Raw genomic sequence first — 13,454 nt, forward strand, 5'->3', positions numbered from 1 at the left:
GCACATTTAGAATTTAAATATTCCAACTGAGTAGAAACGATTTCCCCCAGAGAAATAACAGGAGGAAAAGTGTCAATGATTCATTTCACTTGCAGCCATGTCGCTAGGCATTCCTGATGACAAAACTGCTAAAGTAGCGCTAATGCCCTGCGTTGTTACATAAGCCAGTAGGGCCTATAGTACCCTGAACATTCAGAATGCGTTATCTGTAATTCTCACAGAAAACTGCAAGAAGCTATTTTTGCCCCCATTTTATATATAGGAGACAATTAAGTCTCCCAGTGGCAAAAAGACTTATCCTAAGTTATTCCTACAACCATTTAGTGTGTTTCCCCATGTCAGACTTTCACATTTTCATGGTCGTTCAGCTCAGACACCCTTCCCTAATTCCAGCTTGTATTCCCAGTTCAAAAATATCACTATGTCTATTTCCCATCTTTAGATTAATTCTAATCTCCTCATATTGGTAAAAGATAAATATACATGGAAATGTATGACCTCAAGCACTGTTATTTTTTGAGTATGAAGAACTCATGCATGATTATTATTTCTAATTTTTCAGCTAAATTCTAAATCTGAAGTTGTTCCTTAAGTTGGTCCAATTATTTGATTTGCTTCTTTCCAAGTTATGCTAAACATTTAAGAAGTTTAACCTTAATTTTTAAGGTCAACATTGTAGTTAATAAGTGAGAATACAATAAGAAGATATTTATGTGTAATGAGACAGAGAGAGGGAGATCGATTTTCACTAGATTTCAACTATCTAAAGGAATTATCTCAAAAGTTCCATTAATCAGTAGTATTTGTGCATGGCCCATTTTCACCTTTTCATACTAAAATTACTCTGTGAAAACATTTTTTTTTTAGGCTATACTACTTGATTTACCTCCTTATTTAAAGAAAGGCCAGCACATAATATCTGAAAGAAAAAAAAACCTAAATCAAAGGTTAATTAATTTATAATTTCTTCTCTGATGGCTAAGAATTAACAATCAGTTGATACTAAGGAACACAGCCCACCGTAACTTGCAACATTTTCTTTCCATGCAAACTTCACTCTGTTTTTCAGAGTCTAAACGGAAGCTCCTTAATTTTAGCTAAGGAAAATACTAACAAGTATTCCATATAAAGGGAAGCTTTCTTCCTGTTACTGAAACTATTAGTTATTTATAGTCATTTAAGACAAATAGAAACAAACAAAAAAAATGGCAGTTAGGGCAATTTTACACAATAACTTGGAATATTAGAGTAAGGACAAATTAAAATTAACTTAAAACTTTTAGTTCTGACACTGGTTTTAAATTCTTCACCAATAAAATCTGAGTATTTTGCGTTTCCTAGCCTTTTTTCCTTGCCTGGTTTCTCAAGGAAAAAAAGGGGCAATGATCTTGCCACAGAGCAGGGATAGGCTGAAACTCAGCTTTCAGTTGGGTTAAATTAGTAATAAGCATAATGTATACCAAGATTACATGTTATAGTTAACAATTGCAAAGCATGGTAGAAGGATAACCACTTATTGAATGCCTATTATATACCAGTCTCCAACACAAATGAAGCATGCTATTTTCAGAGAGCTGTAAAAAAGTTGATTAAAACTAGAGTATGATACAGTATAAGTTAAAAAAATAGTGGACATATTATGAATCCTTTGCATATATCTAAAGAGTTTGGACTTGGTCATAAAGGGCTTGAAGATAGAGTAAAAACATGTTCAGAATTGAAATTTAGATAAAGAAGAGGTTCTAGGGAAAATAAGAAATTTCTGGCTTCTCCCCTTAAAAAAAAGAAAAAACCAAAATGTCTAAACAGAAAGGTGCTTTTTATTCCAAAGCTTGTAAGGAGCCCACTAATACTAAGACACTTCCAGACACTACAGACATTCTCTCAGTAATGATTATTCCCTCCCATTAGTCATTTTTCAAGTCCCAGGTCAAATGCCACCACCTACAGAAGACTTCCCTAAAATGTCTGCCTACCTCCAGTGACAGCTTATCTAAACCTTATTTCTCTGGTCTGTAGCACTGGTTTACAATCGTTTGTTTGGTTCTGTATAAACAGAACTCTTTAATTCAAATCTTGTTTTATGAGAAATACCACCATCCAAAATAGATTTTAATGAGGTTTTTAAAAAGGGGAAGTTTAGTTGAGGAAGAGGGAGCTAGACCCATTCCACACAGCCTCTTGAGTGACAGATGGAAAGCCTGTAAGATCCATCAACAGACTGTAAGGTTCCATGAAACACTTTTGGAAAAACAATGGTCTCCAAATCACATCTTGCCTAATGGCTTGTTTTAACTGTATTAGTTAAGTGATGGATCAAATCTTAAATTTCTACATATTCTAAGTATATCACTAGTTTGATTTTTAAGTGCTATTCTCCCAGTAGGTATTCAAAAAATCTTTTCTGAATGAAACTATATGCCATAACATAAGCACTAAATTCTCAAAAATAACAATTATTGCCATGAATTAAAAATGTCTATTACTTATGAACACTATATTCAAAAAAAGAACACCTAGTATCATGTTCCAAATTAGAGTGCATTATGTGATACAAAGAACATGAATTTGGAAGCCAGATTCACTTTCATGAGCTATGTAAACCTGCCTTGAATTTTATTTTCTTCCCCTGGAAAAAAGGGGACAGCAATAACATTTCATTTCAGGTTCTTTGCTGCAACTGAGTTAAGCAGAAAGGTACTTTGTTCAAAGGGTACTGGGGAGCTCAGAATGGTTGGGAACACAGAAAACACAGAATTAGCAAGATGGAGGTGAAGGATGGAGAAAAACACCTGGCTGTTGTATGAGGGAGGATCTGTTGGGAGAAGGAGGGGGTGGGAAGAAAGAACACAAGCAAGTGAGTGAGAGCTTACTTGGCCCTTTCTGTCACCAGGCTGCACATGTGCTACTGATTTTTAGAATCTAGACCATATGGTTCGTGTCCGAGACTAGAGCGGTGCCGGATGAGCAAATCACTATTGGATCTGGTAATTCCAGCCGCCATACTGGAGAGTAGTCTTGGCTCTCCACCAAGACTCAAAGGACAGAACATTCCTTATACATAAAAAAGAATGCAGACACTGGGGGACCAAAACAACTACCTACTACCTATCTTATACGAATTTTTATAAGTCAAGTGAGAATATATGTAAAAATGCTTTGTGAACTGTAAAGTTCTAAATAAATTATGATCCTTGGTAGATGGCGCCTCTGTATTTGAGAAGGTGAAATCTGAAATGGCTTGGAAGGACTAACGCCAGTCGAGGGAACCAGAAAACCTGCTCTTTTTTCTCATCTCTCATGGAAAACATATACTGACCCTGCTGAACTCTATTTAAACTTTGCTGAGTTTATAGCCCAAGGCAAAAATAGCCAGGGTTTCTTTGGGGGACAAAGTTGTTCTCTGCTCTCCTGCCCAAATTATGTACCAAGCTCCTCAAGGCTATAGAACTGCTCACAGGAAAACCACATAAGCAGCTCATGTACATTGGATGACATACCCGTGACTTTTCAAGTATAAACAACATGTACTGTTGGTCGCTGTATCAGCACAGTTATGCTTTGATATGCCTCAAAACACCCTCTTAGTTTAGAAAAGGATCATTCAATTTTATTAAACAACTTATCTAACAGTGACTCGGGCCTCCCTCCCCCATTCACATTGTCCTGGTTTACTCCAAATACACGTGTGGGAAATCTATGTGTATTATATTCATATAGATTTCAGAAACCTATACATCTTATTAAAAAACACGTGAATTTAAGACGAGTACCACTGTTTAACAAAGTTGACTTTCTGAGCATAAGAGAAAACAACATCTCCCTGACAAGAGACAAGGAAAAAACGTAACAGATATGAAGTTGTTGTGTGCATTTTGTTTCAACCAAGATGAATTAAACGGAGTTAGTATACCTTAGAGTTGATATAAGTTTTACAATGTGGATTTTAACAGAAGCTCATAGAAACACTGTGAGAAAACTGGATGATGGTAAATGGAATCAATTGATATAAAAATAGTACGTATGATGATAAAATCTGGAAGAAAGAATATCCGTAGAATTTGCAGTGGCATACCTGAATAACTGCTCATATTTGCATTTGAGCTACAAAGATTTCAACAAATACGAATGAACACTCCTACAAGTACACCATCAAAATAGGTCTTGTTCCCATACTTCCATGTTGTAGAATGTGGTTCCACCATTATAACGCCACTAGTATTACTCCCTGCAGAGGCTGAACAATTTGACACAAATTCAACCTATCGAAAATTAAGCCACAGTTGCTATGACATCTCTCTATTGGGGAAAACTATAGTCACAATAACTGGGGCCTCTACTGTCCCATAAATGGTAATGCTTCAAACTGTGGATGATGAGGCAAATGCAGGGTTGTTAATGGAGTGGCTTCTGAGATGTGGGGACCCTTTGGGGACCCCTTTTGCCTCCATCTGAATTAAATTTCAACCAAATCAAGTCCTCTAATTCTTTGATCTTTTTCATTCAAACCCCAGCTCTTTCTCAGATGCTCCGTTACCCAGCCTCCCACAATACTTCTTATGTGTTGTGTGAGATGGGCGGATAAGAGAGAGAAGAAAACAAGTGTTTTTGTTTCAAATATTTCTCTCTCCTCTGAAAAGCATTAAAGGGATCTGTCATTCATTTAGGAAGGAAATAAATTCTATGAAAGAGTCAGATAGCCAATAAAATTAACAACACAAGTCACAGTTAAAGCTGCTGAACCATTCAAGTTCTAGTCAGATCACCCAGTACAAACTATATACACTGGTGCCAAGACCAGGTGATTACCGGCGACAAATGTGTTCTTCTTTCTCTACACGATGGCAACAAAATACTAGAGCCTATGGGAAGATCAAGGTATCAGGACAGTGGAAAGAGAGAGAGGTTTGTGATACAGGGGTGGGGGGGGGGGGGCTGCTGGAGGGTTGTGGAGAAAATAAGAGTCTATATTTGGCAATCCAGACAGGTGTCGGAGGGGGTGTGATCCAGTGAGAATGAATCTCAGAAAGGGAAAACCAACCAAGAGCAAAAAGGTCATACAAAATCTGTAGTAGTCAGCTACTCTCAGCCCAGGATGTCACCACAGGTATTTTATCTGCAATTCATGCAAATTCAAATGCATTTACTAGCATACGTAAATTATATGCAGATGGTGTAAGGATCTCTAAAATAGGAAGAGGTAAACTCTTCTAGCAAAGGTCAGTCTTTTCTAAAATTCATGAGATGGCAGCTTGTGATGAGAACATGAGGCAGAGAAAGCAGGGATTCAGGGAAATCTGCTGGAAAATCACCAGTAGTCAACTGCTCCCAATTCCTTCAAGTTATTTTAGGTGTTCTATAGGCAAGATAATTCACCACCATTTCCCAAAGCAGGACACATCTTCAAGACTCTACACCCGTCTGAGGGCAGGAAAAGGTTTCTGATTCCCACAGGCTCTCCTTGGTCTCAGTTTCTTCCTCCTATAGAGATTCTTCCTTTCCCAGACCACATTTCCAGAGCACTCTCAAGGGCTGTCATGTAAGTGTAAAAACATTGGGACAGTGTCTCTTAGGTTATGTGATTCCAACTTCAAACAGTCCATATCTCCATAGAGAGACAATTAACTACCTGCCATCTGAGGATCAGACGAAAACTTTATCTTATTACTCTTTATCACCCTTAATAAGATTAACAACATCCATACCTGTGGCAATTTTACAGAGTTTACCAAAACACTTATCTACATTAACATGATGACCAGCTGATACTCATTCAAATTTTTTTAAAGCTGTTAATATATACTAGTAGAATTGTTTAAGAACAGAGACCCAAGCTCCAGTTTCCACATGGCACCCTCTGATCAGACCATACCTGAAGTCTTCCTAATTTTTTTTTTTTTTTTAACACTATAAAGCTTTCTGGGCCATGTGCCTGCCTTTGAGTCTCTTAAAGTGACAGTAGCTGACTCCCTTGCTATAGCAAGCTCCGAATAATTAGCCCAGAGTGTCATTTGGGTGGTCTTCATTGATTTCCATAGAACAAATACCACTGTGAAGTCAGATCTGTACAATTATTTTCTGTAATAAAGGATTTTTGTTACTTGGCCAAAGTTACGTGTACATAAGGTGTTGACAACCTTTGTGGACCAATCCCCTCTCTCTGGAGAAACAGGGCCCTGAGCACCAGCACTTGGTAAAGCCAGGCTGCTGGGTATTTACTGAACACTGCAGTAAGGCATTCTGGTAAACGTAGTTCTTCCCAGGTAGTAAACTTACTGAAGCATGTGCTCAACACAGGAATTAATTTCTCATCTACTTGACCACAGGTTAACTAACTATGCAGGTGAACAGATGGCGTGGGAACAAATGAGCTCAAATTGTGCGTCTGCCATGTGGTGACATTAGCCACGTTACTTCACCCCTCCAGACTCTCTCTCCAATTGTGGGTTGTTGTGAGTGGTAAATGAGACAACACACTGACGTGCTCACTGTATTAGCAGCTGCTTACACTGCATTCAAATGCAGCCAAGTAGCAACCCCACAGACTTATGGATTTTTTGGTTGTTTTAAGTCAAACAGGGTCATCGAGATACTGATGTGGCAGGAGGAGACATTGATAAGAATGCTTCTCCAAGGCCACAGATATAACGAACAGCAAGGCTGGGACTGGTACCCAGGTCTCACCCAAAATCAGGACATTTTTTTCCTCTATCACCTTGCCTTCTTTGGTGACCTATTTTATGAGATAAGAACTAAGCAAATATGTCCTGATCTAAGACATATTTTCTACCTTTCCATCTTTTATTAAGGATTATAATTGAAATGCACAGCTACCACAGATGTTACACACACACATACTTAAGTACACTGGAACAACAGACTTCTACTGTAATTAACTGTACTGCTAAAACATAAAAATTATAACATCTCCTTTAGCTTGTAAAAACAAAATTCTAACTTCAGTCCTTTATCTTAGAGGGCATTTGATTTGAATAGGAAGGCAACCAATATCTAAATAATACCTTAATACTGAAATGAACCATCAACCAGTTTGCAGTTTGATTATATTTTCAGCATGTTCTTCTTCTGGTATCTATACAGCAAGTGAGATAAACAAAACAAGGGTTCTTTTCTCCTCAGTCTGCCTTCCTGTTCAGTCTGTGGACACTGGCTGATCACAATTGAAAAGTCCTGGATGCCTTCTCTACTGCTCTGTAATAATACAAATAACACACTGGTAGCATTGACCTCTCAAGGTCTTCGTGCTCTCGATTTTACATATTTCTGGATATAAGGAAACATGAGAAAATAGAAGGATCCAAGGTGGAGGTTAGAGGAGAAGATGAAAAGAGAAAGATAAATAAATATACCTGTCTGGAACCCTGCTCAAATGCTTAATCCATATTTAAAAAGGATACTTATCTCTTTCCCTTACTGCAATTTCCATCTGCTTTAGAGACCTCAGGAATTTGTGAGTTTGTTTTTTAAATAAGAAATTTAAATTGAAGCAACGACCAATTATTCATGTCAATAGTGCAGTGGGTTAGCACAAATTAAACCCAAACCTTACTGTAACCTATAGCATCAGACCCTTTATCAAAACTGGTACTCTGAGCCCCAAGAGATTATGTCCCCAAATCCTTGAGGAGAACACATTGAAACTGGCAAAGGAAACAACAAAGGGCCTGAAGGCTGCATTATCATGATTATGAGCCCTGGAATAATTAATACAGTATTTTATAAAAATAAATACTTACACTTCAGGTGTCAGGTATATAGGAATTTGAGGTTAGATAACCATTTTCTGTATTTACTCAGCTCTCATTAAAGAATAAATAAACAGCCATTAAGACAACTCCTACGGACATAGTTATTTTCTTTCTTAGATGTGTCTGCGCTCTTTTATACTGGGTATAAAAACTTATTCCAGAGACTTATATCTGAGTATTAAAAAATGTATTCAAGGAACTTACATAGAGAAGCAGACAGGATTTGGGGACCCCTGCAGGACTTGCAGGATTCCCCAAAAGGTGCCACACTTGTTCAACCTTCCACCATCTGCACCTGCATAATTCCTTCTTTCTCTGCCACTCATGTCACTTCCCCTGTGAAGCCTTCTCTCCCGAGTTGGATGTCCTCCAGTGAGTTTCCACAGCATCTGCGAACTTACATCTTTTATAAAAACCTTCGCTATTGTAAATGGGGTCACGTGTACCAAGATAGGGAATAGAGAGGCAAGGAAAGATGCTGAGAAGATGTTTTCCAGTTTAGTATGGGTTATGAAATGTCTGTTCAGTCATACAAAAGTTACAAGAGTACCTACCTTGACTGGCTTGTCTAGATGAATTAGCGAAATGTGTCCCAAAGTAGTAACTATTAAATGGTGTTATATATAATGGATCTTGTGCTGGATAGCTTTATTTTTTTACCCTCTACCCTGCTCTGTACCCCAGAAAGCTGACCTCTGAGGACTGCATTAAGGGACTCCCTTGCCCTCTGGCTTCCCATTGGGTTTGGCCAATGGAACACTCATGCAGGACATCAGTGGGATGCAGAAGGGTAAAGAAAAGGTATTTATTCTCTGTTCCCTCCTTGCTGAGCCACTGGGGGTTAGCTGCATCCAACTCGGATGCAGGAGGTGAGAGAAGGCTTCACAGGGGAAGTGACACGAGTGGCAGAGAAAGAAGGAATTATGCATGTGCAGATGGTGGAAGGTTGAACAAGTGTGGCACCCTTGGGGAACCCCGCAAATCCTGCAGGGTAGATAAATAAAGTGGGGGGAAGGCGTGGACAGAGAGTAGAGCAGACTTGAGGGAAGAGTGGGGTCATGAAGGGTTCTGCATTTTAACAAAATTTCAAGATATTACAAAATTTTAATATTCTTATTTTGGTTCTAAAATATCACTTGGGCAGCAGGATGGGGTTGAGACTGGCGACAGGGAAACCATCTAGGAGATTTTCTAAGGATGCAGGTGAGAGAAGGGGATTAGACTAACAGAAGGCTAGTGTGGATGGATGGAATGGGGGTGTCTTTGGAGAACTATTAAAGAGAAGGATTTAAATGGTGAGGATGGTCAGGACTTGTGACTACCAGCTGGTGAGGGAAGGGACGGGATGGCTGGCTTCTGGTCCGAAAGAAGCCACTTCCTATTGTTACTCAACTTGCTATGAGGCCCCAGACCGAGACCACTTCCCAGAACCTAGAAGATGGTCCAAAATGTTACTTACTTCAGTATATTACATTATGAATCTACGGGATAGAAACAAATTTTCTACAATATTTGTTGCAGGTTCTTTCATGGACATAAAACCTATAGCTGTATATGAAAAGGATCAGATATTTTCCACAACTGTCTCTTTTGTACACATTTGGCCTCTGGTACATACATTTGTAGTCAGCATTATATAAATTCACACGCTAATCATTGATCAAGTAATTACTATATAGTACACTGTAGTGTTATTTTGCGAAAGGATTAGGGGAAAAATTTCAAAAATATATGGAAAAAACAAATCAGCCTCTGATAATGGCCTCACTTCTTTTTGGTAGGTTTTGTCTGAGCTACCTAGCTATAGGATAGTTTTATCTGAACATGTTTGGCTAAATCCTGGGTATGAATAAATAATGCTTCTATCTGTTAAGGTGGTAGATTTAAAGTGTGGTTTTCTCTCTAGTATTGAGTTAAAATAGTTCCTGTATAGGTAGACAACACTGCCTATATTTATCGGCTTTGCTTTGCAACGCTATCTCCCGACAACCGTCCTCATCCGCAGGGATGAGAAAGAAAAGGCCACACAACATGGACATTCTAAAAACCAGAAATGATGTGTGAAAAGGACACTAAAGATGAGCAGAAGTGTACTTCCATCCACCCTGGTTAAATCTTCAGGGAAACAGAGATAAGCAACAAAAATGAAAAATCCATTCCTTTTGGAAATGAGTCTTTAACCTATAGGTTGGTTAGTTTTGAAAGGGAATTAGATTCTGGGCCCACATATCACACATTCAAGATACGCAGTGTGGTCTCATCTCCCACTAAATATGTTGCTATGACTCAAGCACAGGGAATATTTAAAAAGAAGCAACCTAGGGAAGGAAAAATCTAACTCAGACATCAATAATTCATTTATCAGAAATGGGAGTAGTAGTATGAAATGCCAGGAGACTTTCATTTATAGGGAGGCGTTTTCTATTTTAAGCCTAGAATAATGCAGTCAGTTTTATTCTACCAGTTAATACGAATGGAGGCAAAGCGGAATGGGAGAACAGGTTTTATGGTCTCCCCTAATAATGCTATTTCTTTAGCATCTGTTATTTGGGTTTGACACTCCACCATCTGGGGACTTGAAAAAGCAATAAGAAAAGGATTTTTATAACTTTTTTACTTCAGAGGTGATTTTCTTCACCCCAAAGCTTTAGTGCTAGAAATGTAATCAGGTAAATCTGAGAGATATGATCCGCATAAAGTTTTGAGGGTGCATTGTCTCTTAGTATAGTCATCCCTCAGTATCCATGGGACATTGGTTCCAGGCCCCCCCTGCAGATACCAAACTCCGTGGAAGCTCAAGTTCCTTATACAAAATGACACGGTTCAGTTAACCCTCCATATCCTCAGGTTCCACACCTACAGTTAGGAAGAGCCAACTATAGGACCCAAAACCCTTCAGGTTACAGCTTCTTCCTATGTCATCTCCTAATTCAACCTATTAGTTAGTAGCCTATATTATTGCATCATTGTATCCCCCAAGCATTTAGCACAGAGCCATTCACAAAAGTAGCGTCTTAATGAGTACCTGCTGAATGAATGAACAAACGCACCTAGGTGTAAATAATTCCAATATGCTCTGAAGCCTACTGGTCAGACTGTACAATGAGGAGGCACTTGCACAGCATATGCCTCAACTTTTTCATTCAGGCAATGTTTAGAAATTCCTCCCCCTCACTAACTCACTTCAGATTCAAGGACTCATGGTCCACTAAAGGGAGATGGAGTATTGGAATTAAAGAAAAGCAGATTTACTGTAGACCAAATGAGCCACAGTTCCCAGCCCCTGAAGAAGCAGAAAACATATCTAAACCTCTGACCTTGGAAATAAACAAAGACTTCCAAGTCTTAATTGAAATGCGAAATGTTCATATGCACATATATTTTGAGATAATTGTAAGTTTTAACTGATTATTTATTGAGAACTGGATATAGGAATTGAACACATAATTATAATAACAGCTATAATTACCTAGTGCCTATTAGATAGTCAGCCCTATGCTTGGTGTTTTACATGTTTTATTGCTAATCTTTGGAAGTATTATTATGCCCATTTTAGATATTTTTTAAAATACTAAAGCTCAGAATAGTTAGGCCTAAAGACCATAAAGCTATTAAGGTGAACCAAGGATAAAAGTCAACTCTCTTAAACTACAAACCACTCTTTATTTCCTGATGCCAAATGACTTCTATTGAAACAGAATTATCTATCTGTGGATCCACACTTAAAGACAGATCCATCAATCATATTTATAATTATGGTCTAATGAGCAGAGAGGATACTTTAACACTAAATGTCTGAATACATGCTTGTGGTTGGCCAAGAAAAAATTGGGCAGCAGTACTGATAGGAGATAAAGGGACATCTGATGCCCCAGGTGACTGCTGATTTTCATAAAACAGAGGTAGGCGTGGTGGTGTTGCCCCTCTGAAAATGCCCTATTTCACTGTCAAGGCTACAAACCTAAGCACACATCCAGAACAATGCCTGTGTCCTCCAACACTCAAACCCACACTGCACTCAATGAACCATGAACAGTACTTAGAATGAGTCAAAGCAGGACACACTAGAATACCCCAGAGGAAGCGGGATGGTAGTGACTCTTCCTGGACAAAGGTCTTGGGGAGCTGCCAAGTTGGAAAGGAATCCTCAACAAAGGATACAGTTTTTAAAAGGCAGCCTGTAAAAAGCCATCACTCAGAGAATTGTCTTCACACACAGCCTTTGCAGTTAGTACTGTCAGTCACAGGACAGACACGCCCTTGGAGAAGAGCCACCATTACCACTGAGTTTTGATGCAAAAGTCACCACATGTAGATTCAGACAGAACTGGCTACAGGGCACAATGCATTTTCAGTTTCCACCTACAGCCTCTCTTGTCCCTTCACACCCTGTACAAGGATACTGTGGGTGTTAACTTGATCTCGACTTTCCTCTAGCTTTCCTGTTTATCTTTTCTCTATACACCAAATGTTTTTTTTTTTTTTTTTTTTACACCAAATGTTGATGGGATAACTTTAGCCAAAAGATACGGTACAATCAGTTCTACTACCACGTTTGCCTTGAAAACACAAATTTCTTCCAATAACATTGATATATTAGAGAGTGATTTGAGTACAATGTGAAATTTGCATGCACCATTTTGTCCCAGAAACTCTAGGTGACTGTAGAAAACATACCTAGTTGCACTGAGCGCTGTAGGAATGCACGAAACACACAGAGCTGCACACCTTAGGAGCACAATGGTCCACATGTGTCTACATCTGGTGCTGTCACTTCCTCTTTGAACTCAGATAACCCTCCTTCCACTTCAGAATAACTTGCAAGCTGCCATGCTTCCAAAAACCATCCTGGAGGGTATCCTCCACTCTGCTTATTTTCCCCCTTCCTCCCAGCCTATTTTGTTATTTTCCTCTCTATTCTCTGTTCTTCTTCAAAGTTTTCATCTTTATCTCTTTTTTCTTCCTCTTTTTTTCTTGCACACAGAGTGGCAGGCATGTGAGTAGAAGTAGATGCAATGGGTACACACTTCCATAAGCAAATTTCAGGTCTTATTCAAGATGAAATGCCAGGAGGGGCAGTACAGGTGTCGGGGAGTGGGAGGTATAAACTACTGGGTGTAAGATAGGCTACAAGGATGTATTGTACAACACAGGGAATAGAGCCAATATTTTGTAAAAACTGTAAATGGAGTGTAAACTTTATAAATTGTATAAAAAATTTAAAAAGAACAGTGCAGCTTAAGAAGTCAGTGTCACAAGAGAATTGTATTATAAACATACTAGTTAGAATTTAATTTCATAATGATAAGACACAGATTAAGTATAAAATTGATGGAAACGGACTTTGAACCCAGCCTAGCTATGAATCATATCCTTACTATTTTGAAGTATCAGACTGGCATGCAGTCTCGAGCCTTCTTTATGACAGGATGTCAAAGGTCAGCTCAGCACTCTGTATTCTCCAAATATTCTGGTCAATAATTCAGCCTTTCTTCCTCTCAAATTTACTGTTACTGAAACCAATTATCTCTAGTTACAACTCATTTAAATGAAAGATACTTGGATCATGTTCCTTTTCATCACCATAAGGGCTCTGGCCTTGTGTATAATATGCAGAGCAAGAGTCTGTAAACAAACCACTTGAGTTTGATTCTTTGCTTCCTAACTTCTTCATCACTTATTACC

At 38.6% G+C, this 13,454-nt stretch overlaps 1 protein-coding gene across 2 annotated transcripts in view; it reads right to left on the bottom strand.

The window, feature by feature from the left end:
- PCSK5 (proprotein convertase subtilisin/kexin type 5) overlaps positions 1-13,454 on the bottom strand; it is a 451,875-nt gene that overhangs the window by 310,985 nt on the left and 127,436 nt on the right. The window lies entirely within an intron of this gene.

Source organism: Eschrichtius robustus, chromosome 10 (assembly GCF_028021215.1).
Source record: "Eschrichtius robustus isolate mEscRob2 chromosome 10, mEscRob2.pri, whole genome shotgun sequence".
NCBI lineage: Eukaryota > Metazoa > Chordata > Mammalia > Artiodactyla > Eschrichtiidae > Eschrichtius > Eschrichtius robustus.